We start from the raw sequence: 26992 nt of genomic DNA, 5'->3' as shown, positions 1-26992 counted from the left end.
CTGCAGATGGACTACATCCAACTAGACAGATGTCAAGGCCTGAAATATGTACTTGTCGTGGTGTGCGCATTTAGCAAATGGGTGGAAGCATATCCAACCCGTGACAACACTGCTATGGCCACTGCAAAAGTACTGTTAAAGGAGTTTTTCCCCCGTTACGGCCTTTGTCGTATTTTATGGAGCGATAATGGCCCCCACTTCATAGCCGAAGTCATCCAACTCATCTTAAAGGGGTTGGGCATCAAACAGAAGTTCCACGCAGTCTTCCACCCCCAGTCTGCTGGACTTGTTGAACGACACAATGCCACACTGAAGCTTAAACTGGCCAAGATAGTGGCTACCACAGGTCTGAAGTGGCCAGACGCCCTCCCACTGGCATTGCTATCGATGCGTTCCACCCCCACCAAACATCACTTGACACCTTATGAAGTTGTTTTCGGCCGACCCATGAGCGTCTGGTCAGCACCGAAACCGACTTCCATTCATGACGTCCCGGACGTTCTAATGTCTGATTATCTGTATAAATTGACTGAAACTCTGTCTGTCATTCATCAGCAGGTGCAGCAGGCCATCCCCGATGCTTCCAGGGGTCCGGGACACACCATCCAACCCGGGGATTTCGTGCTGATCCGAAATTTTCAGCGGTCGAAGAGTTTGGAACCCCGGTGGACGGGCCCCTGGCAAGTGCTAATCACCACCCGGACAGCTCTTCGTGTGGAGGGGAGAAGGCATTGGCTGCACGCACACCACTGTAAGAAGGTCTCCTCGACCCTGGCCACGACAGACAACATCGACAACCAAGAAGAGCTCCTGAACAAGGATCGACCGTCGCTAACCCGCTATCCTGATACCGAGGCACTTGAACTTTCGAGATTCTCTGATCCCACCGTGCCATCCAGAGAAGGGTATTTCCTGCGTCGAAAGGAGGGAGCATCGGCTAAGTAGACCACGAACTAAGTTGAAATCTCAGAACGGTGACCCAAAGCAATCAAGGGTTACCTGGAGAGAAGCCAAACTAAGTCTGTGGTTCTGCCCACTACCGAGCACCTTGAAAACGAAGATGATGGAAGCGCCAGATAAGAAGATGATGGAAGCGCCAAATAAGAAGACGATGGAGACAACAGGAAATACCCGCTACAGAAATCCAAGAACAGATAGACTCCATAGCTCAAAGACAATTGCACTCTTCATCGCAATCCTTTTCTGCTTTCTCCTCATGACCACGCTCTGGATTGTGGAGGAAAATGCGCCTGCTCACGAAACATTCCTGACCACCGCTCAGCCTACCACCACGAAGGAACATTATCTGATTTCGCTCTCTCCTCAACTCAGAGAGAGGCGAAAGGAGTTCTGGAATAACTCTTTCGTACAGCTCCTTCACCAGCACAATCTCGCCACCAATGCCACCAACTGTTGGATCTGTGGGTTGCTACCCCACGCCACTGGACACTCGATACCATTCATCCCTTCACCTTTCTCAGTTCACGGCTCCTGCCTTGCTTGGCTGATCCTCCTACAAGAAAGTTATAAGGACAATGCCACCTCCAGCAAAACCGTAACGCATTTTTCCCATGGGGTCAGGCGAAACAAAACAAAAACCCACTTCTGCCCGCAGACTTCCAACGACTCGCTCCAAATGGACATCCCTGCTAAGGAGCGAATTGAAATGCAGGTGTTCAACAATCCAACCAGACCCACCTTCTCCTACCTGCGGAAGCGACCGGCTGCCACCTTGACTGTAGCTCTGTCAGTCATCAACGTCACAGGCCACATGTGCATAGAAGGACTTGGGACACAGCTGGTGGGTCGCAGTGCTTGCCGTTTTACCAGAACTTTGGACTCCATGGATCCACCTTCCTTTGTGTCGTCCCCAAACATGTATTTCGTCTGCGGCACAAAAGCCTACACCTGGCTCCCCAAAGGCTGGGGGGGCACTTGTTTCATCTCCTTCGTCCTTCATCCGACTTATGTGGCCCCAGCGAATCATCATAGGCAAAAGCGAGCCAAGGACATTGAGCAAGCCGACTCAACAGGAGCGCAGTTCCTCGATGCTATGAAGGGACTTGTTCCTCTCTGGGGCCCGATGGCAAACAGCCGTGCCATCCGACATCTGACTCAGGCAGTTGAGACAACAATGAACATCACAGCTGGTATCTTTGCTAACAACACCGCCGAACTCCAAGCGGTCCGCTTGGTGGCCCTTCAGAACCGCCTTGTCCTGGATGTGGTTCTTGCGGACCGTGGTGGAGCATGCCGCATTATTGGGTCCAGCTGCTGTACCTACATACCGGACAACTCACCCTCAGTGTACAAAGCCATCGAGCATCTTCACAGACTCTCTTCAGAAGTCCACCAGGAACAGGGAGAATGGTCGCTTGGTGGTTGGTTCTGGAACACTGTTAAGACCTGGGGCTGGAGACTGTTCACCATTATCCTGATTCCTGTAGTCGTAATATGTGGTCTATGCTTAGGAATCCAATGTCTGCCACCCCTGTGTTCATTATGCGCAAACTGTATTTGCCCTAAGACTGTGGTCTTTGGAAACGAACGCATGGGAACTTTATATGATGCCGAGGTTAAGAATTTGATGAAGATTGACACTGAGTAGACAAGTTGGCTAGATATGTTAAAGGGAGGACTGTGGAAAATTAGTACGATTTTGGTAAACATTATCTGCGCCATCTTGCCTTTTCCCCGGATGCCACACTTTTGTCGTGCGCACCCGCCATTTTAGGTGCCTCGATCAGAACCACCCTCTGCACGCCACTGGCCCCCAGCATAGCCCTTCACCCTCGCAAAACCCGCACACTGACAACCCCCCGCTCTCGCATGCCTTGGGTCATAAACCCCTCTCCAGCGCAGCTCTGCCTCAGAGCCCCATCCTGTTCCCGGCGCGACCCCTCCCTTCATTCCTTTCATGGTCCCAGATCCTTTGATGCAAAAACCCCCTTTTTCTGTGCCCGTTTGCCTTCCTCGTTCCCAGGCCGACACCTAGCTCTGCCGATACTGTTTATTGCCCCTCCCCGTACAGTAGAAAGCTTCCCTCATCAAAGGGCCCCCGAATTGATCAAAGCCCTCACCCTATGAGATCCGACCAAACCCCCACATTCCGTGAATCGGCGGAATGTCCAGCTGCGCGGTAGTCATCACCTGTTGTGACCGGGGTGAGAACTTCTACTGTAAATGTGTATGGGAACGGGCCTGAGGGGGAGATTCGGAGGATATCCTTCCGTACATCAAAGCATTGCCACAGATGTGTTGTATGTAATAAAGCAATAAACCAATGTATAAGAGGCCAGGCCTCAGAGATGCAGTTAGAGCACCTCGTGACGATACTTGCTGTCCGAACTGATGTGTTCTCCTCCGGAGAGAATAAACCTTGTTTCCTGCCTTCCCGTCTCCAGCGCCTGCCTCTTCATTGGTTAATATTCTGTGGGTTCAAGTGGCGACACCGCCGGGCAATACTTAAGGATTTTTGTTCATCAGTTGTCCGTGACCTTTTTAACACGCGTTCCTCTAAAGCCCCAACTGGCGGCCTAGTTTGTTCGGGGACGACCTTCGCCCTGCGGGACGCACCCGGCCTCCCCTGCGTGGCGCCATGTGGAAGCGGGACATTCTGGGTCCGTGGGCCCTCGATACTGTGCCGGCGGACCTGTGACTGCAGCGCACGGGCCTGAGGAGGTGGCTGTGGCCTGGTGCAGCGCCAGAGAAATTGTGAGAGTGGCGCGGCTGGCCTGGGGGGGCGACTGGGGCCCTGTTGTGCCTCGGCCCAACGGTCGTGTGGACTCTATTGCCTGAGAAGCGGCTCCGCCCCGGCCAGTGAATTTGAATTTGAAAAGGAGCTTGATTAAGCGCACTGAGGCCAAGCGGCTTCCTGGCGCTGAGGGGTTAAGCCAGATTCATGAGGGGAGCACGGGAGGACTAGCAAGGAAATGCTTGGGAAAACAGAAAGGTTTTGAGAGCCTTGCGGAACTGGGTGTAGATAGGAATAGAGCGAATGAACAGAGGGAAGTTATTCCAGATCTGGGGGGCCAGAACCGCAAATCGAGTGCCTCCCGTTTTGGATTTGCGGAAGCGTGGGACATGAAGAAGAGAGAGGGAGGAAGAGCGGAGGGTGCCGCTTGGGGCGTGAGGAGTGATGAGAGAGCCAATAAAAAGTGGGGCCGAGTGGGTGTGCGCGCGAAAGGCCAAGCAGGCCAATTTGATAACAGATCTGGAATGCACAGGAAGCCAATGAAGAGATTCGAGAGCAGGGGTGATGTGGGAAGATTTAGGAAGGCGAAGGATGAGACGGGCGGCCTGATTTTGAATGGCCTGGAGACGGCGGGTTTCGTAGGCAGGTATGCCCACGTACAGTCCGTTCCCATAGTCGAGGCGGGAGGTGACAAGGGCCATGACTATGGTTTTAAGGGCATCCGCCGTGAAATACCGGGAGATCTTTCGGTTGAGGCAAAGGGACAAGAAACAAGAGGACACCACGGAGCTGATTTGGGCATGCATAGTCAGGTCGTGGCTGACCTTGATGCCCAATGTCCGGACAGAAGAGACCGGTGAGGGGGGGGGACCAAAGGAAGGGGGCCAATGAACCGTGGACCAGGGATTAGAGGGGCCACCTGTGAGGACAAGCTCTGTCTTGCCCGGATTGAGCTTCAAAGGATTGGAGCTCATCCATTCAGATATAAAAACTAAGGTGGAGCAGAACTTAGGAAGTGACACAGAGGGGGAAGAGAGATCGAAGACTAGCTGGAGGTCATTCGCATAATTGTATACAGATACCCCCAGCTTGAGAAGTGAAGTAATAAGAGGGTAGATATACAGATTGAAAAGGAGGGGAGAAAGTGAAGAACCTTGGGGGACCCCGCAGGTGATCAAGCGGGGGGGGCGAAAAGCCTGTTAGGTGGACTGCTTGAGTCTTGCCCTGGAGAAAGGACGCAAGCCAGGAAAAGGCGGCGCCCCGGATGCCCGCTGACACGGCCAAGAAGGATAGAGTGATCGACCGTGCCAAACGCAGCGGACAAATCGAGGAGGACCAAGGCCTGGGGATGGTTGATGTCTGCTTTCCCTTTAAGTTCGTCCAAGACCGCGATGATCACTGACTCCGTGGAGTGGCCTGGGCGAAAGCCTGCCTGATGGGAGGCCAGAAGGAGGTTCTCCTCGATATAGTTGGACAGGCAAGATGTGATATGGCTCTCCAGGAGTTTGCCCAAGTAAGGAAGGAGGGAAATAGGCCTGAAATTGGAAGGGGAAGTGGGATCCAAACCGTTTTTTTTAAGGATTGGAAAAACAATAGCAGATTTAAAAGATGAAGGGACAGAGCCCAAAGCCAAGGAAGCATTAAGAAGAGCAAGGGGGGGGAGCGGGACAGTTGGTGAAAAGGATTTTTAGAACCCGTGCAGGAGCACAGTCCGCCGGAGAGCCAGACTTAACTTTTGTAAGTAATTTAAGAAAACAGTCCAAGGAGATGGGTGGGAAATGATCCAAGAAGGAGGGGGGCAAAGGGAGGGAGCAGGAAGGGGCAGCTTGGGAAACTATAGGAATATTAGCCTTGATGTTAATAATCTTGTCAATGAAATAATCATTGAGTGACGAGCAGAGGGACTGAGATGAAGCAGGACTGGCGTTAGTGCGGTCAGAGGTAGCTAGGTTGTAGACCAGGGAGAAGATTTCTCGGGATTTGTTGGCGGAAAGAGCAACTTTTTCGGTAAAATATTTAGTTTTGGCCGCGAGAATTGCACTTTTGTAGTTGTTCAGAAGAAGTTTGTATTTGGCACGAAGATTAGGGCAGTAGTTCCATCTCCAATGGCGCTCTGACCGCCTGAGGTCAAGTTTGAGGGCCTTGAGCTCCTTGGTGAACCACTTGTGCGCATCGTGAGGGTGAGCGGATTTGATTTGTTTTAGCGGAGCAACCTGATCGCAAGAAGAGGAAAGCCAGGTGCTGATGGTGTCAGCCTTCAAATCCAGAGGGAGGCCGGTGAGATCCGGAGCTGAGGAGGCCAGGGAGAGCGAGAGGGAGTTGAAGTCAGTGTCCTTCCAGCTGCGAGCCAGAATATTTTTGGGTCGGGCAGCTTATCTACCGAGGCCATATGAATAAGAAAAGAAATGATGGAGTGGTCGGACCAGATGCAGGGGAGAATAGAAAGGGATGAGATGTCGCAACCAGACGACCAGATTTGATCCAGGGTATGACCCTGGATATGGGTAGGGACCAAATGATCCAAAGAAGTGCCGTACGGCCGGGTTGTGCAGCCCCTGGTGCCCGCGCCGCTTGCATCGCACTACCTGAACTTTGACGCTCTCCCTCGAACCGCGGACCTATCCTGTCCGCCCTGGTGGTCCTCTCCTGAACGTAGTGTCTTCCGCCGCTTGCCCGGTTGATGCGCTGGGGTGCTGGAGGGGCGATCACGGAGAGATTACATTCTACTAGCCATTACATTGCTTGCCGGCGGACCTTTATTGCGACGGATCACCGCTCCTGCCCACGGGACTGTTCTTCGACGTAAGCTCACCATGAGGCCTAAGCAGGGTACGTCCACCCAGTTGAACAATCTCGATAAATACACAGTGCAGAGAGGAACGCCGCGGACGGAGGCGCCGGCGGGCGGCCATCAGAGTCCAAAAGAACCATTGCTGGCCAGTATTATGTCGGCCATTCAGTCACTGGGCACTAACCTTGAAACTAAAATAGACAAGATGGCCATAGAAGTGAACCTTCTCCGGACTGACCTTAATAAAATGTCGGAAAAGACAAAGGCTAATGAGACCAATATTGCTGACCTGCAGGCGTCTACGAAGCAACTGGAGAAGCGAGTCAATGATCTGGTCCATCACACCGACAGATGACGATATGGCTGGACGACCAGGAAGGGAGGGCCAGAAGAAGTAACGTACGCCTGGTTGGAGTTCCAGAGGACCTCGAGGGGCCCAGTGTGGAGCTATTCGTTGAGTATTTAATCCTCAATCACCTCAAGCCAAAACGCCTGTCTAAAATCTTTAGCGTCAAGCGTGCACACCGGGCGCCCATCCCCAAACCTAAACCGGGAGCGCCGCCGAGGACAATCATTGCTAAAATCCTCAACTACAGGGACAGGGACGCTGTCCTGCAGGCGGCCAGACAATCTGGAGATCTACTCTACGAGAACGCCGCAATTCGATTCTTTCCCGACTTCACCCTCCAGGTCCAGCGCGAGAGGAGGTCTTTTGCGGGTGTGAAAGGGGTACTCCGAGAGAAAGGCATCAAATACATGATGTTCTTCCCTGCCAAACTCAAGGTACTCATGGGAGGAAAATCCTTCTTCTTCACTTCGCCGTCGGAGGTGCAGGACTGGATCGACAAGGAGGTGCCGTGACAGGCGAGGGTGCGGAGACTCAGAACTGGAGAGACACTCAGAATGCATCCCCGGGCTCAGCGGCTGGGAGATCTGAACAAGATGGCCAAAGTCAACGCTCCTGGAGATCCCGCTCCGCGAGTCCGAGATGAAAGACACAGCAGAGAGAAGCCCGAAGGCGAACCTCGAGAGACTCGCTGAGCCGATAAGTGTCACTTTATATATTGATCTGTTGCCTTTGACTCTTAGATTCTGAACCAAAAGGGGTTAGTTACCCATCTGGCACCAAACGTAGATACTGGGAATTCCGAGTTGCAGGACTTATGAACTACTTTCACATAGAGGTTGGGGGGAGGGTCGCGGGTGGCGGGTGGGACTGGGCCAATAAACGCTCCAAGTGAAAGGTCCACCTGAGGGGAGGGTGGGCTGTTCATTGTTGTAGTTTCCTTATCAGGGGTGTGTATCTGGGGCGAAAGGCACTCTGCTAATTGGGGATGTGGGTAGTTCTAAACCCGCGGAGCAGGGCGGCAGGGAGGGGGGATGGAGCACAGGGGATGTGGGTGGGAAGGGATGGGAGGTGGTTGGGAACAGTTTGGTAACTTCGGCAATGTCACATCAATCCTTTCATTGTTATTGTACAAGAAGCGCAACTCTGGGCAAGGTATCCGGCCAGAAATATTCCTCTTTGCATTGGCAGGAGATTCGGAGGGAAAATCCAATAGCTCACACACATCTCGATGAAGTGGGATAAGAGTCTAAAGGTGCTGAGTTGGAACGTCAACGGACTGGGGAATTGCACAAACGCACTATCGTCCTAAAGGCCATTAAACAACACCTCCCTGACGTAGTCCTCCTTCAGGAAACACACCTATTGGGCAACTCATGCCAAGCACTGAACCAGTGGGGCTACTACATGGCAACTCACTCAGGCTTCACCCCAGGATCTCGAGGGGTAGGTATACTACTTCGACGCAACTTCCCCTTAATCATTGAACACTCCAACTCAGACCCCTTGGGGCACTTCGCTGCTATATCAGGTTCATGGGAGGGCTACAAGATCAACCTAGTTACAGTCTATATACCACCTGGGCTTCAGACACAATCATACCAAGAGCTAGGTAAACTAATCCTTTCACTCCCCGAGGGTCGCCTACTGATAGGGGGCGATTTCAACGCAGTAGTGTCAGGTACACTAGACAGATTTCCACCTAGAGACATCCCATAGGGTCACAGATGGCTCACTGGCTTTTTAGAAGCTTCTGGCCTTTTAGATCTGTGGCGAACCCGTCAACCACGAGACTCACAGTACACCTTCTTCTCGGGTCCGCACCGATCGTTCTCCCGCCTTGATTACTTACTAGCACCACAATACCACGACACAACACTTCGGGAGGTCACTCATCTGGCGAGAGGGGTCTCAGACCACTCGCTGATGTCGGCCCACCTCACTATGGGTGACAAACAAGAGGGTGCACTGCACCGATTAATGCGTGGTACCTGCGATGCGAACCCATCCTCCTCTCTATAGACCGATACTTCGCGGAAAACGATGGCACCGTGACCTCGTCCATGATGCTCTGGGAGGCCTTCAAAACCTTACTTAGAGGTGAGGCCCTATCGGCGATCTCAGAGTGCCGAAAGGAGCGTGGGGAGCAAATAGCAAGCATGGAGAGAGACTTACTGCAGCGAGAAGCAGAGCCTACCGCGGGGGATGATCCCGCAGCAGTCCACTTTATGGAACTCAAGGCAGCGGAATATAGGACACTGGTCACCGATGCTGCTAATACCATTGTGAGAGACAAAGAGGGTAGATTGTACGACCAAGGGGATAAGGCGGGCAAGCTCATAGCTTGGCTCGACAAAAAACAACAGGCACACAGAGTAGTTGCTGAGCTCCGACTTGAGTCCGGTGACGTACTCACCGAGCCCCGAGTCATCGTTCAAGAATTTGCGTCCCATTAGCAAAAGGTATACAGTAGAGGTTTGGATCGGCCGGAGGAAGACTCGGTCTCCTTACTGACAGATTTCCGAATGCACTCTCTCTCAGACTTGGAGAGGGAGGACTTAGAGGCGCCGATCACGGTTGAGGAATTGACTCGAGCAATCTTAGACCTCCGGTCTGGGAAGGCCTTAGGGCCCAACGGCTTACCGATAGAACTGTATAAGCTGAACCCCTCTAGCCTCGGCCCATACCTAAAAAAGATGTTCGAGGAGTGCAAGGAACGAGGTATCTTGCCTCGGGATCAACGCATAGCCACGATAGTGGCCATTCCCAAAGAAGGGAAACCCAGGGACTCCTGCGCCTCTTACAGGCCCATATCCCTTCTAAACGCAGAGCCCAAAATATTAGGCAAAGTCCTTGCTAACAGACTAAAGCCTGCCCTCCCCGCTCTGGTCCACCCGGACCAATCTGGCTTTATGCCACACCGCAACACTGCGCTCAATCTCCGAAGGTTACATGGAGTCCTGGGCCGCTGCCACACTCTCCATGAAGACGCGGTGTTGCTCTCCCTGGACGCTACGATGGCGTTTGACACGCTTGAGTGGTCCTACATGATGGCGGTCCTCCGCAAACTAGGATTTGGCCCCAGCTTTATAGGATGGGTGCGCCTCCTGTATACGAAGCCCTTAGCCAAGTCTCAGTTAACAACAACATTTCCAAACTCTTTGAACTCGGACGGGGAACAAGACAGGGCTGCCCTCTCTCGCCCCTCCTCTTCGCCCTCTCACTAGATCCCCTGGCTGCGTGGATCAGGCAGGATCTCTCCCTGAAGGGGATACGCTGGGCCGATGGCTGGGAGGACAGAATTTCGCTTTACGCGGATGACGTCCTACTGTACCTCACCAGACCCTGAAAGTCCCTAATAGTCGTTATGGATATTATAACCAACTTCGGGAAAAACTCTGGCTATAGCATCAACTGGGGCAAATCCGTTCTCTACGTACTACAGGGAGAGGTTCCCATGCTTCCACGGAACTGCCCTATCACGGTGGCCACCGAGGGATTCTGCTACCTGGGAGTATTCATTTCCAAAGATCTGGAGGTGAGATACGAGAGAAACCTCCTTCCGCCTCTCCGGCGGTCCAAGAAAGATACTGCCTCCTGGCGGTGACTCCCGCTGTCCCTCCTCGGACGGGCAGCACTCTTCAAAATGATGACACTGCCTAGGTTCTTGTACGCCCTTCAAAATCACCCGGACCTTGTCCCGAAGACATACTTCGCCTCTATTGAGGCCACTCAGAGGGAACTGCTGTGGGCTGGAATGCCCCGCATATCCATACAGAAATTGACCTTGGGATGGTTTGACGGGGGTATAGCACTCCCTGACATCTGCAAATACTACTGGGCCGCGCATCTCCCGGCCATTAACCAATGCACCTACAGCGATGGGAATGACCCGGCGTTTGGAATGGACCGATGGCTGCTAGAGGGTGGAAACTTCGAGGCAGCACTCTACTCCAAACCGGGACGACACCCGCTTACGGGGCCTACGCACCACTCGGTACAGATATGGCTGGGCGGATACCCTCACGATGGCAACCCCCCTGTGGGTCTCGGAGAGACTTGGCAGGCTAGGCCTCACCAAGGGGTTCCGCAACTGGGACCTCATAGGCATCTCTCACGTGAGAGATCTGTGGGGCCCGAAGGGGATGATACCATTTGCATCACTCCAGCAAACATACGAACTAGCCCAATCAGAACACTTCAGATACACTCAGGTCTGACACTCCCTACAAGCCAACATTCCTGTGGGCACTCAGCCTCCTGCCTCCTCACCACTGGAGGACAGACTTCTTGACGGTCACCTTCCCGAACACGCAATCTCACTCACATATTAGAAAATCATCAATCAGTCCTCTGTCCTACTGTCCCCCCTCAAGTGTAAATGGGAAGCTGATGGACTAGAGATAGATGAGGAGGAATGGCGCAGTGCACTAGCCTCCCCTAAGGAGGTGGCTATTCCGGCCAGGTTTCGTCTCATCCAACTAAAAATCCTACACCGTGTCTACCTTTCAGGAACTAGACTACAGCGAATGGGCCATAGCGCGGATGGTCTTTGTAGACGGGGTTGTGGGGAGGTGGGAACCTTTTTTGATATACTTTGGGACTGCCCGCGGTTGCGACAATTCTGGACCCGAGTGACCCGTTGTATGCAGGAGGTCTGGGAGGTGGAGGTTAGACTTGAAGCATGAATGCCTGCTGAATATCTGGGAACCTACAGACCTATTGCTTAGTGGGAAAGTTTGGGCCACTCTAGGCTTTGTGGTCGCTAAAAGGAACATAGCAAGGCTGTGGGGGGCGACTCAACCTCCCAGGATTGGGCAATGGAAGTCCGATATGGACTGGTGCATGCTCCAGGAGAAGACTGTGTATGAGGCAAGGGGCTGCCCGGGGAAATGGATACGGATTTGGTCCGCCTGGAACGATTACAGAGGAATCATCTGTGAGCCCCCCGATCCGCTTTGATTGACGAGCCACTTGTACTGTGTACTCTACTTGTTATACTGTTTTTATCCCTATGCTCTGTGATTACTGTATATGTCCCGAGACTCCTAGCGCTACAAAGGTAACCGAATTAATGCTATACTGTGATGATTGCCACCTGTTTTGTCAATTGTTAATAAAAAGATATTTTTTTTTAAAAGATATAGGGCCAGATGTAGGTAAATCTATTTTACCGACTCTATAAATACCGAATTTTACCGATTCGGTATTTATGAATCGGTAAAATAGCAGTACCGAGATGTAGGCAAATCCAGATGTGGATTTACCGAATCTTTAAAAGTCGGTATTTACCGATTCGGTAAATACCGACCGGTAATGCCCCATTCATTCCTATGGGCTTTGAAGCCCATAGGAATGAATGGGGCATTACCGGTCGGTATTTACCGAATCGGTAAATACCGAATTTGACAAGGGTGCAGGGGGTGTCACTTTGACACCCTCTAGCACCCCCAAAAAAGGTTCGGGGGCCATATGGCAGGCATACCTGCCCTAAGGGCAGGTCTGCCTGTCATATGGCACAGGTGTGCATGCACACATGTGCATGCACACCTGAATCGGTATTTTAACATCAAATACAATTTGATGGTAAAATACCGATTTTGTAGGCCTTGTGGGACTCAGAAGAGTCCCACCTACATATCAATTTTACCGATTCGGTAAATATACCGGTCGGTAAATTTACCGACCGGTATATTTACCGAATCGGTAAAATTACCGATTTTCCCTGTTTACCTGCCCCTACATCTCGGTAGCCAAATACCGGTCGGTAACGGCCGAATTCGGCCGTTACCGACCGGTATTTGGCTACCTACATCTGGCCCATATTTATTTACAACTAAATTACTGAAAACAACATTAAAAATAATTTTCTTGAACATGTATTATTAACACAAAAAAATATATTGTGACAACAATATTCTATAATATGACATTTTGTATCACAATATTCTTTTCCAATATTTATGTGCCGCAATATTTTACAGTCGATCGTCTGTTCGAACACCCTGCAACCATGGCCTGTAGACCTGTCCGCAACCACCTTCTAGTTACCAACACACATTAGAGGGAGGCAGGGGCCCAGACTAACTAATATTCTTGCAGTACTGCACACACATCAGCTGGCGGAGCAGCACATATGAGAACACATTGTGCAACATCACATTTAGCAAGTCTCACTTTCTGAAGTTCAACCCTGCAATAGGTCTCTAGACAGCTGTTTTACTTGAGATTTTTACTCAAGGTATACCGTTAACACAGATTTCAGTGGAAACGCAACTGCCAAAGAGTAAGCTATGTAAAATTGTCATTTTGTGGGAATTACACCTTTTCTCTAGGAATATCAAGTGATATTTCCCTTTACCCTTTGTTTTCACCTCTTCTCCATAGGTACTAGGACTGTACACAATGCCAGGATTTACAGGAAAAGCTTCCTAATCTCCGGCCAGGATTTCCAGCATGTGTCTTACCTTAGGTATGAGCACATATTTGCTTCTCTTTAAGTTTTCCCTCAAGCCTCAGTCTTTTTGTTTTTGTGCTGCACAGCATTGTTACATACTTTTTAGGTCTCGCCTAGTGTTGCAGCGCGAATGTGCTGCCATCGCTTTGCGAGGCATCCAGTATACACTTTAGTGTGGAAGCTTCATGGAAGCTCTGCCCACTCTCCGCCCACGTTTTTCATTGGCTTAGGTGCCTTCCGATTAGTTTTCGGCTTGTTAGTCCCTCCTCATGACGTGCATGTCGTTATTTGTATCCTTCCACAGCTATCATCCCCTTTACTCCTGCACTATTTTATTCCCTGTCTCCCCCCCGCCGCCTCCTGCAGTCCGTAACTTCTCGGACACCCCCTCCCACTCCCGTTCCTGCCTTCTCGCCCGCATGCCACCAGTACTGTAGGGAGGAATTCGGTTTTTTTACATGGATTATTGCATTGCAATAGTTTTGATGGGTTGTTTTCTGAGTTCAAATGCCCGGGTGGGTTACGCGCGGTCAACCCAGCCAGCTAGTCAGCGTGCGCTTGTGAGTACCTAATGGTCAGCACTCAAGGCTTGAGGCCGCTCCCACCAAGGGAGCACCCATCCCTATCAGTGACCGGAAAGGTGCTTCTGAGGCTGCCCGAGACCGCCTGCCACGCACCATGAGCGACGGACAGCAGCTCCTGCAGCGTACTCGGCTGGATAAGCAGGCAGAGATATATGATGACATGGCGCTGGCATTCAATCCCCCCACGGCAGGAGGAACACGAAAGAAAGCGATGAAAGACAAAAAAGCTTGTCGAAGGGGGAACCACAGGAGGTGGCTAGCTGTAATGGGAGACTTGTACACTAAGAAATAAATGTCCTTGCAACCCCGTAGTGCAATTGTAGCATAGAGAATTGTGCTCTCAGTCATCTGATCTAGTGATTTAGTAGCGCTAGTGGCAGGGTTTTCTATTCATTCGGGTTCATTAGCTCTGCAAGTAGCCCGGGCTGAGTGCTCTATGTAACATATTCGTTTTTTATTTGAATTGGGTATGTAGAGCTTACAGGGCACAGCGGGGCCTGTAAGTGGGTAAAATCCAGTGCTCTTGACCGACACCGTAGGCGAATTGGGAAGGGTAGACACTGCACGTGCAACGGTTTGCCTACGCCAGTGGAGCCCAAACTTTTGACTCCTGAGGATCCCCATTGAGTCACCACTGGAAGCCGGGGACTCCCCAGCAATTTGTATGAGTTAAATTTCCAACATTAAAACAGTAATTCGAAAATTAAATACACACGTGTGCACACAAAACAAATACTCAAGTACTAAGGATTTTGGGGCCAGATGTACGACCCTTTCATTTAGCGCCTCGCAATTGACGACACATTGCGAGTGGCAAATTAAGAGTCGTTAAATGAAATGTACAACAGTGTGTTTAACACTGTTTGGGATTCCCAATGGGATCGCAAATTGCGAGGTTCATTAATATTAATGAGTCTCTCGCAATTTGCGAGCCCATTGGGAATGCCAGCCCTCCCAGTGATGGTTGCCTGCTGGGCTCTGCAGGCCACCATGTCTGGGACTGCTTTTAAATAAAGCAGTTTAAAAAAAAAATGCAGCCTGTTTACCATGCATTTAAAAAAAAAGAAAATGAAATGTTTTCGTTTCATTTTCTAAGGGCAGGCAGAGGTCCCTGGGACCACTGCCTGACCTAAAAAAAATTATTTTGCATGAATTTGCAAAGGGTAATGGGGTCCCTGGGGACCCCTTCCCATTTGCGAATGCATTACCATCTACTTGAAGTAGGTGGTAATTGTGACTGTTTTGCGACCGCAAAACATTTGTACATGGTTTTGAGACTCGCTATTTGGAAGGGAATGTCCCTTCCAAACAGCAAGTTGCAAAACCTATTTAGAGAGTCGCAAACAAATTGCGACTCGCGTAATAGGCTATGTACATGGCCCAATAGGTTTCTGCATGCGGAAACGGTTTCGCGAACCCGTTCGCACATATAAAAACAGATCGTATATCTGGCCCTTAGTATTTTATATTGAAGTAATAGCCCCTCTGTCACATATATTTTATTTGTTTTGTAGCATCTCTCATACCATTGTAGGATGTCAGAGCACTTTACATCACACACATATAGAGACATTGAATCATACATGTAAATCAGTATGTATATATGTATATAAAATGTTTAAAGAGTGCTTGGTCTGGAAAAGCACAAACTCAGGATTCAGAGCATAACACAGTGGCTAGCATTGACTTTAACATTAAAAATGTATTTCCACCCAAATATATCTTTTTAGCAGTATCAGGATAATGAATAACTGGGACAAAATATAAGTTACTAACTGGTACCATGCAGTTTGCAAGCAGCTCTTTGATGACAGTTTATAGGTCCCTCTGCTAGATTACGATTGTCACTTATGAAGTGCACAGTAACCAAAGAATCTCTGTGACAAGAGCAGTAACCACAAACCTAGGCACATAAAAGGCTGCTTTTCAAGATGCATATTACACGTTCTTTGCAGTAGGCACATTAACCCTCTGTGCTACAGTAGTTAAATCAAAGCTGCCACTGAACAAAACACTCCTCGCTCTCCAGCAGGTACATTAATCACTGGCATTCTCTTGACACTTTTATTGTTGCTGGAAGGCTGCTAATTATACAAGAAATGTTTCTGTGCTTTTAAAACTGTTGCCTACGGACCCCCTGGGAATGTGTCACGGACCCCTGGGGGTCCGGACCACAGTTTGGGAAACACTGGCCTACGCTATATGGCGAGTGCGTAATCATCCAAAAGTTCGCCACTGCCTGGGGCGAAAGACTCATCTGGAATGGTGAATAAATAAGTGTCAATGAAAACATCGTGATATTTTTCACATACACAGCAGCAGAATCTCAGGCAGCTTCTTGCAAATAATCCGTAGGTCACAGGCTACTGTTTTTCCCTTTTATTCTGTTTTGTTTGTTTTCACCATTTACAAAAAAGGCACAAGTATCTAGAGTGCCTATTTCAAGCTAATAAAAGTCGAAATGATCCGTTTAAATACCGCCAGAAAAAAACCTCGTTTATGGCTGTTTCTGCTTATGTTTTTGTAGGTTTTCAATGCTCCCACGTTAGTCTGCGCTGGTGGTTCTGGGGAAAAAGCATTCACTCCAGGAATATGTATTTAATGGCATGGCCACAGGTTGAACACTTTTGACTCCACTTTGCCTTTAGGAGGGGTGTGGCATAAGAAACAAAGCTGCTAACTTTGGTCCTGGAGACCCGGCATCGAGCCTCGGCATAGGCCCCCAGGAAAGTATGCTGGTGTTATTAAATATTTGCCGGGCTAGGCAGGTACTGCCACAAGGCCCTCAGCCCCCCTACTCCCTCCCACGTTACTGAATTGCACCTGCCTGTGTCGCCAATGGAGGTTGGCAGTGCATCCTGGCCTTTCATCCTGCAGGGCCTGTACACTCGGCCGGATTATACCGTATTTTAGGCATGTGAAGCTGGTGCACCCCACGACATTTGAACAGCACCGCCTGTGTTTGCCACGAATGTGTTCAGTGCAGCCCCGCCTTTCATCATACGGTTCGCTGGATAAGAAAGCTTTATTATTCATGGGAAAGCAGCGCAGCTCAGCCTATCATCCTTCTAAGGTCTGTGCATATTGCCAGGTAAAGCTAGTTGTCATCGTGGGTGTGTGGGCAGATGTCCGTAACACGCCCTCATGGGTGCACAGTACCAAATTATGTTAACACGATGGGCATAACTTGATCTGCAGAGATTGTGGGATGAGAAACCAGGTTCGAGTCCCTTCATAGGCCCAACACCCGGTGACTCCGGGCTTTTAATTCCCCAAGCATATACAAAACATGAAGATGCCCTTGTTTCCCGCAGAGGACGTGGCATACCAACTAGAGCTGACGATTGGGGGATAGGGAGCAAGGTTAGAGTCTCGCCTCACGCATAACATCCGGGGATGCTGGGCAATTCACGTACTTTCCCAGGTAGACATCAAACATAAATATGTTCATTATTTTCTTTCGGGAGGGGCGGGGAGGGGCGGGCTACAGTCTGCCATACATAGCGAGTTCTCGTTCTATGTCTTTGCGATCAGGTGTCTGTTGTACACTCCCAAGTTGATGCACAGACCCTGCTCTTCTTCTCTGCCTAAGGGACAGTGCATTTCAGGGGTATACAACCTTTACCACGCAACTTTTACCACGACCTACCTTTACCACGCAACTTTTACAACGCAGGACCCTTTACCACACATACCATTGCAACGCAGGTATTTACAACGCAGATACCTTTACAACGCATACCATTACAACGTAAGTATTGGTACAGGGGTATTTTTAGGGTTCAGGGTGAGTTTTCAGTTTTTGGGTAAAGGGGTATTTTTAGGGTTCAGGGTCAGTTTTCAGTTTTGGGTAAAGGGGTATTTTTAGGGTTCAGGGTCAGTTTTCAGTTTTTGGGTAAAGGGGTATTTTTAGGGTTCAGGGTCAGTTTTCAGTTTTTGGGGTACAGGGGTATTTTTAGGGTTCAGGGCTGGGTTTGGGTTTTGGGGTACAGGGGTATTTTTAAGTTTCAGGGTTGGGTTTGGGTTTTGGGGTACAGGGGTATTTTTAGGTTTCAGGGCTGGGTTTGGGTTTTGGGGTACAGGGGTATTTTTAACATATATATTTAAAAATTAATAAAGAAATAATAATATAAATAATTAAAATATTAAATATTAAAATAATAATTTATTAATTTAAAAAAAATTATTAATAATTATATTATTTTACCATATTATTTACTTACCTATACTTACGTTGTAATGGTATGCGTTGTAATAGTACCTGCGTTGTAGTGTATTGCGTTGTAAAGGTATTCGTGGTAAAGGGTCCTGCGTTGTAAAAAATGCGTGGTAATGGTCTGCGTGGTAAAAGAACGCGTGGTAACGTCATATATCCCATTTCAGGCTTTTATCCTCGTGGGTCGCTACACTCTGCCGTATATGAGGCAAGTTATCATTACGTGTCTTGTGGGCAGATGTCAGGGCATGTTTTAAAGGCCTGCAGCATGGGGAGTGTTAAGGAGATCACTCGTCTGCAAACGGACTCGGCACCAAAGGCTTTTGGGAAAGGCTCTGTTACCCACAGGCAACGCCGGTATTTACCTTTAACAGTCTGCATACTGGGTACACATAACATGGGGTAAGACGTTGTACCACCGACCCTCAAATGAATCAAGTTGTTTTGTTTTAAACCCATTGTACAAGGGTCACTGCAACCATATAAAACCACTGCCCAACGATAGGCAATGTTTCATTTAGTAAGGTAAACAGGATGTGTTGTACCAAAAGACCTCCTGTGCTTCTTAATACCTGATGCAATTAGCTGCATTTGGAATAAAAAAGGCAAGACTATGGTTTATGATTTGGTTTGAAATCCTTTATATTGATTATCATTGCCTCAGACCCCGGTACTCAGATTCTCTTTCTTCAGTTGTATATGAGGAGGCCCCAGCCATATGAGACTATCTGACTGTAGAACTTGGTAAACCATCCCTTCTGCCAGCCTCCAGGAAACCACTGGCAGTGCTCCAAACTAATCAACCCAGTCTAAGAGTCCGTACATGTAAATGGGATAGTTGTCCCGGTGATTGCATTACTTTGTATAAACGTAAAAAAAACACACACACAAGAAACAGAACCTACTCCTTCAGGAGGCATTGGGTGATGTGTTGATATGATGATTAGTCCAGCAAAAGCAACTTAAAGACATATTTACAGACAACTATCATCGCCATCAGCAGCCACCTTATCACCCATGATTTTAGGTCTTGTGTAGGAAGCGCTTGTGCCTTTTTATTTAGAGCAACACGTCTTGTATATACTTCAGTCTATACTTATATGTTTATGTACTTTGTGGGCTCTGGAGATCAGCCCTAGGACTTGTCTGCTTCCGCGTAGAAACTTTTTTTTCTGTTTAACTGCCTCGATTGAACTGTCTTAATAGAAAATAACCAGCAGAGGTCAGTAAAATACCAGGATCACTTTAGCGTTCTCAAGATTTCAGTAATGGTCTTCCACCAGCACACATAGACAATGGGCCTTATTTATGAAAAGTGACGCATCGCTGCGTGAAAACAGGGATGCGTCACTTTTCACTGCGCTCTCCCTGCGACATGATTGATGCGTCATATTTATAATATGACGCATCATGTCGCAAGGAGTTACAGATACGTCAGTATTTCTGACGTATCTGTAAGCGCAAAAGTCACGCATTGCTGGGGTGTGTCACAAAAGTGACGCAACTCCAGCAATGCGTCCTTTCACATGGGGAAAGCCCCATGTGAAAGGGCTTGCGTCAGTCTTACGCCTGCTGTGAGGCAGGCGCAAGATTTTGACGCAACAGCGTCCTAAAAGTGACGCAGTGAAATCTCATAGATTTCACTGCGTCACTATTACGAGGCTTCTTGCGGGGGAACGCCCCCTCTGCATACATTATACCTGACGCAGGTATAATGTAGCGCAGGGGTTTACAAAGTGACGCATCTGCTTAGATGTGTCACTTTGTAAATAGTGCGCAACAGGACGCATGTTTTACGCCGACGATGCGTCACAAAAAGTGACGCATCGGAAGCGCAAAACTCACGCAAGGCCTCATAAATGAGGCCCAATATTTTTTCAAATCTTTAATTTTCAATCATATGCCCACCGAAGGCCCTGATTTTATATTGTAAATAGAGCTTTGGACTATACCATTTCCCACTGAAAGGCAATATTTCTCCCCATGTGTTCCCAAACCTGACATGTCACGCAGTTTGGTGCTTATTTTCTCTCCATGTTAAAGAACAGCAGGTGTTTCAGCACTCAGGCTAATGTGCTGCATAGCTAAATACATACCAGGTCCCAAATGCGACACTGATAGCATTGCAAATGCTAGTTCAGAATGGTGGTCTGGGGATGCACTGGGTGAGATGGTTGCAAATGTGTTTCATGTTGTAGCTTGCAGCTAGACATTCTGATAACTCCCTTGCACTTCCTTGCATGTCTGTGGACGTTTAATTCATGCCTATTTTCATATAGGAAATGGAAACGCTGCTGTCTTCTCACATTTACAGCCCCATGCAGATGCCAGTCCTAGAAATGTAGCAGAGATTTTGTTATCCATATTTCCCAAGTGGTATTAAGCTCTTTCACGAGGTGTCCCTATGATTATTCGCATGTGTAGCGCATTTCAGAAAATAACATGTTTCGAAATTATGAATAGAAGGGGCCCGCTACTGAAAGAAATTGCCAACATTCCTCCTGAACAACAGGCATGGAGCTGTAGGCTCACAAATTCCCTAGCTCCATTGTCAGGAGCCACTGTGGCACAAACACATTCTGTTGTGTGTTCTTTGTTTATGTCCGGGTGCGGCACAGGACGCTACTTTGTAACAGGTTGCCCCGTACTTCAGGTAACCTTCCGGATCATCGGAATTATTGTTTCCGGTTTTGCCCACAGTTTGTATACACTTTGAATTGAATTTGCAGGGTTATCTCACAAGAGAGTGCCCCTTACTTCACGGAGCACTTGCCTTTTATTGAAGTTAGTCTTTCGATAAATTTGGGAATACGGAGATTGGTTATATTAGTATGTAAAAATATTGACACTCCGCATAAATTGGATATTACGCAGCATTCACGGGGTCGCGATTTGATTTTATTACTTATTTTATCACTACATGAGATCTCAATTTGCAACATAAAGGGAACTTTAATTTGAAATTATTGATGAATAGTGAGAAATGGTTCTGGAGTAATTTATCAAACCCTGAGGAAGTCGTAGGGTCCATACCCATAGACGACGAAACGCGTTGGCGTAAAGGAATGGAAGATCTTGTAAAATAAAAGTACGGACAAAGCCCAATGAAATACTTTCTTGTTCCTTCTCCTTATTGTACTGACTTGTTGTTATAATTTGCGTGGATTAGGGTGGGTGTTCCCCCTCTTTGAATGCACCGCAGGATATGTGAAATATATAATACTATAGCTATTGGTGTAAATTTGTATGAGCGCCTGAGGATCCTCTTCACCCAATTCAGTCAATGGCTGCTTTGCTTCATCTACTTACCAGCACCAAAAAACCCTCCAAATGAACAAGTCCTCTATAAAACAAAAGAAGAAGATATCACAACAAAGGAAAATAGCAAACTTTTCCCTTTTAAATGTGATCCAGTTGTTGGCTCTACATTATATATATCCTATAGTGAGTTCAGGTGCTAGAAGCCGTGCAGGGTTTGTCGTATGTTACTAAGAGGGATATTTAAAAGGAAGTGGCGGAGCGTGTCGTTAGCCTCCTTGGCTTAACAACACGCTCCGCCACTGCTGAAACGTAAGGCTGCCACATATTTACAAGGATATGGTGCAGCCTTGCTTTTCCCCCTGCGATGGTGCTAAGTTTAGCAACTAAGCACCAACGCAGACACCCTTGCACCAGAGTGCAAGGGTGTCTGTGTGCAGGGGGGGATTGTTTATGTGTAGGAATGTGTCCCTTACTGCACATAAACAATCCTAAAATGCCATTCTGCCACTTTCTGCATGCAGCACACATGAAAGTGACAAAATGACATTTTTTAAAGGTTTGTTTATGTACAGGAAGGGACACTGTGAGGAAACCACAGCCTGTCCCAGGACTTCCAACATGGCGGTGGCCTTCAACCAAACTGGAAGTAAGGGCAGCGTCCTAGTCGTTGAGGAGGAGGAAAAAACGATTAGCAACCAGGAGGAGCGCTCCCAGTGCACTGCGCTTGAGACCAGTACTCCAGAGGCAAGTGAGGAGGCTGTATCTCCCTTCACCACGGCCCCGGAGGGTCGTGGTTACAGACAAGTACCCTTAACACATTTATTTTCCTTTAAGGGCTGGTTGACAGAACTAAAGACGGCACCCACATATTCACTTGATTCCCTCACCTAGGCACCCCACAGTTAGGTCACTGGTGAAGGCTTGCACATACCCTTACCCCTTCTATTAAACATTACAGGCCAGTAGCCGAATCCTTATTTTTTTGTGTTTTTCCTTTTTGCTCATTTCAACTACTCCCTTGACGCCTCAACTCATCACCGGGAAAGCATATTCCCCCCCCCCCCCCCCCCCCCCATTGGCGCAACATCCCTAATTCTGAAGAACTGTGTACCCCTGTAGCCCTTTTTTATGTTTGTTTTGTAATAAAGTGTGTTATAGCAACAACCTAGCCTATGGCAGCCTCAATTGGAGGGATCTAAAGGATGCCAACACCCCCCAGAGGTGCACAGACACCTTCCTGTACATAAACAAACCATGGCATTTTGCTTTTTCCATGTGTGCTGAAAAAGGCAGCACACATGGAAAAAGAAAAACGAGGAGTAAAAATGCATTTCTCCTCATTTTGTCAAGTTAAGACCAATGTTTTCCTGTATCTATTCTAATTTACTGATGGGGAAAAGCCATGTTTTCAGCCTTTTCCTAAAGGCTGCTTCACATGTCTCTGTTCTCATATCAACCGGTAATGAGTTCCAGTGTTTCACAGCTAGGTATCTGAACGAACAGTCACACATCCTGGCCTTCCTTATTCTGGGTACATTTACTAGTGCTTTTCCTTCGGATCTTAGGTTTCTGCTGGGTATGTAGTATGTTATCATGTATTACAGGTAACTGGACTTTTATTTGCTAGGATATGGTGACAAAAGCACATTGCCTTGAACAGTATCCTTTTATCCACAAGTAGCCAATGAAGGTTGGCTAAATCCATTGTAGTAGATGATCTTGTAGGGAGATTCAGCACTAAGCGGGCAGCTGCGTTTTGAATTGATTGCCGCTACATTAGCCTTTTTTAAGAGGTGCCTAAATACAGAACATTGCCGAAGTCAGTCTGAGAAGTGACCACGGCATGTACTATGGTTTTTCTGGCCTTGACTGGTAGAAGGTCAAGGACCTTCATTAAGATTTTCAGTGTTCCTAAACCTTTACCGGTTGCTTTCTGGATTTGACTCTCATATGTCAGGTTGGAGTCAAGCCATACTCCAAGGTTTTTGGCCTCTGCTTTGGGGGTTGGGAGTTGGCCAAGTGTCTCAGGCCACCATGCAGATGTCTAGACAGATGGCGCCGCTCCAACTATCAGCAGTGCTTTGTCATCCATGCTGTAACCTCCTCCATGCATTGGTCGAATTGGTGGGCAGTGCGTTCCGGGCTTTGGGATAGTGTGAAGATAAGATGAGTGTCGTCAGCATACGATACAATGGACACCATGTGATCTTCCACTATACTGGCAAGTGGCCCTATATATAGATGAAACAATGTGGGGCACAGTATTGAGCCCTTAGGAATTCCTTAGATGTAAAAGTGTCTTGTATGACCTGGAAATCCCTTGATGTCAGGAAGGATCCCATCCATATAAGGACCATGCCCTTGACCCCCATAACTCCAATCCCTGGAGAAGGAGGCCATGGGAGATGGTATCAAATGCCACACTAAGGTCTAGCAGGATCAGTACCGCTGTAAGTCCTGCGTCCGCTCGCTGTCTTAGGGTTTCTGTGGCCAGGAGTAGAGCGGTTTCAGTGGAGTGTGCAGCTCAGAAACCTGATTGTGGGCATTGCTATCGCTGTGGCTAGTCAGCTGTGTGTTAACTACTTTTTCTGCAATTTTTGCAAAAAAAGGTAGAAGCGTAATGGGACGTAGGTTCTCTAGTACCGCATGATCTATTTGCTGTTTTTTCCTTAGTGGGCGGACAATGGCCTGCTATCATTCATAGGGGACTACTCCCGATTGGTAGGAGCGGGAGATTAGTTCTGATATGAGTGGCACAATACACTTCTATCCCTGTAAAAAAAATGTTGGGGCGTGCTGGGTCCCGCGGGGAGCCAAATTTAAGTCCATTAGCTAGCTTCCTCATCTCATCTGGCTCTAGCATTCTAAATTCATCTAAGGTTACTCCGTGTACTACTGTGTTCACAGTGCCTTTGGTGCAGATGCCCAGAATTGCTTCCATAGGGAAGGTAGCATAGATCTTTGCAACTTTGTCTGCAAAGTAATCGGCAAGTCTATTGCAGGATTCCTCTGATGTAGAGGGGGGCAGTGTGTGATGACATCGAGTTCCATGTGCATTTTCCTGTGTGTACATTTAACAGGAGTTCACAATCGAGTCTTAACTATTTAATTACGATTCTATTATTGACCGTAATTTTAAATTCTATTTGTCCAATGCGTGGGCTTCTCCAACTATGTGCATGCTAGACACACAGAGTGCATTTATAGTTACTAGGGTGTAGGTTTTGAATGTAAAGTTGAGTGACGTTTCTCTAATGCAGAGATGTGCCCAGGGAGTGTGGGCGGCATACAGAACTGCATCCCCTAACAGGGCAAATCAGTGTGACTCTGGAGCGTGGTGGGAGGTGGGTACTGCACAATTCTGGCATGTGAACTCAAGTGCATCAACAACGCACCTCTTCTATGCCCAGGTAATCACCCAATTGAAACACGTCTGTAGCGTTGCTGACGTATGCGAGAGACCACCCCTCCCTGTGATGTAGGGGTGAGGTTGTAATGAGTCATATTCAGGGGAGAGCCTAGTGTAGAACCCCTGAACGTCATTGATGGCGGGCTGGACCGGCGTACTCCAAGCCAGTGTGATGTACATAAATAAAGAGCCCGAGGCTCCAGGCGTGGCACAGTTGTATTCTGGCCACTAACATAACCCCAGTGTCCAGCTTATTATCACACCCAGTTGGCTAGGCCTTTAGCTGCCCAGTAAAACAGCACAACGTCCATTAACCCTCAACCAATCCACGGGTATTATGCAATACAGGATTGTTGGACTTGGCCCTGCTTGCAGGGTCATCCCGAAACTTTTTTGGCCTTCCTCCTAGTTTTTTTCTGACATAAGGATGATAGAAAATGTATATGCACTGTTTGGTGGGACTGGAATGCAAATAATACATGCTGTGCAATGGTGTACGCAGGTTTATTTCTACCATTGTGTAAATGTTACTTTAAACAGTCACCCTGTCCATGTGCTTGTGCTTGCCTGAGGTGGTTTGGCGGTCTAGTTTCGAAGTGACCAAGGCTGGCTACGGCCCCTGGGGTGTGTCTGTCGCCCACACCCCCAACTCTTGGAGGGAAGGCTGGCAGACAGGGTGCTCCACACCTCCCACAAAAACAGTTGGGACCGATTTCCCGATAGAGCCTTCTAGAAGGTTCTGGTCCTTTCTGGTAGGTGGGGTGAGAGGTGCATATATAGAGAAGCTGAGACTCCATGTGTTGAGAATGTGCGTGGACTTTGATTGCGAGGGGACACTCTGCCAGGAGGTACCGCCGTAAGGGCCTGTGTGCTTGCCCCTGTGTGCTGACCCCTCTGTTATCCACAGGACCAGTGAGGGCCTTTGCTGGAGTGAAGACTGCTATGCCAGGAGGAGTCAATTGAAACAAATTAATATAAGGGGGTGCACTCCTGAATACTCTAGTTAAACCAACATTTGTATGGGGTGCAGCAACACGCAAGGGTTGTCGTCCCTCGCTAATTATAATAGCAAATTATTACAAGCACAGAGACTTAAATGTGTTGCGCACTGTTCACCTGGTGTGAAACACCACTTTATGTACAATCTATTCAATCAGTCAATACTGATTTTTATTTTTCTATTCATTAACTTCCTTTGCTTAAGACTCAAAAAATCATTTTACAGTATTTTTTTTTACATATTCTTCATCACATTGAATGTGGCATATAATACTAATCACTTCCAGCCGGCCTCATCTGAAGCCGGCTGGAAGTGAAGACGGGGGCTCCCATGGTGACGAGAGAGCCCCGTGCCTGCCAAGAAGCCAGGCAGGAGCCTACCCCGCGCTGGCCCCAGGCCAACCGGACGCCCGGAGCCTCGCAGACTCCGCACCGAAATCCCGGCCCGGGGAGAGGGACCGGGTGAAGAACAGGATCACTGCCGCAACCTGAGAAGCACGAGAAGGGTCCCGTCGAGAGAAGCCACCAGCAAGGTGTTGCTGCTGGCGGGGGTCCTGGGTTGGAGAGGAGACCCGCATGTTCAGAGTAGTGACGAGTGCAGAGACAGGTGCCTGGTGAGTGGGGCTCGGCTGCATGGTGGTTGGGGGAGTGTTGGGGCTCTCTCCTTCTTCTTGTCTTATGCTCCCCCCTGGGCCGCCGTGGTGGGTGGCATCGCTAGTGCCTACTCTTCTTGAGCAGTCCCGCAGGAGAGCGTGCCACTCCATTGTTGTGGACAAATGTGCATTTAGAGAGCCCCAGAGCCAGCGCCATTTCCCCCAGGGGCCACACTTATGTATAGAGCCTTCATTTGGGGATCGGGGCCTCACTATCGTGCCAGTGGTGCCAGTACTCTCTTTAGGGACATTTCTTCACTTCCAGAGGCCCCCCTTGGGGCACCTATGACCCCATGTTTTTGTGACTGCACAGCAGCGCGGCAGTTGCAGGCCGCTGCACCGTTTGGGGCATTGCTAAATTGAGAGCCCCAGAAGAGGGGCTCCCAAGCCCCAAGTTGGCCAGGACTGGCTGTACTCCATACAACTGCCCAGCCGCACCGTGGGCCTTTGCATGTTGGGGCATTGGTAGTTTGTGGGTCCTAGGAGAAGGGCTCCCTAGGTGCAGTGATGCCAGAGACTACTCTGCAGTGTTGTGGACGATGATTTTGGGTGTCACAAGAGGTGCACTACTGTGCTGATGGT

This window comes from Lissotriton helveticus, chromosome 3_2 (genome assembly GCF_964261635.1).
Source record: "Lissotriton helveticus chromosome 3_2, aLisHel1.1, whole genome shotgun sequence".
NCBI lineage: Eukaryota > Metazoa > Chordata > Amphibia > Caudata > Salamandridae > Lissotriton > Lissotriton helveticus.
The sequence above is the reverse complement of the archived record's forward strand: the minus strand, read 5'-3'. Positions refer to the sequence as shown.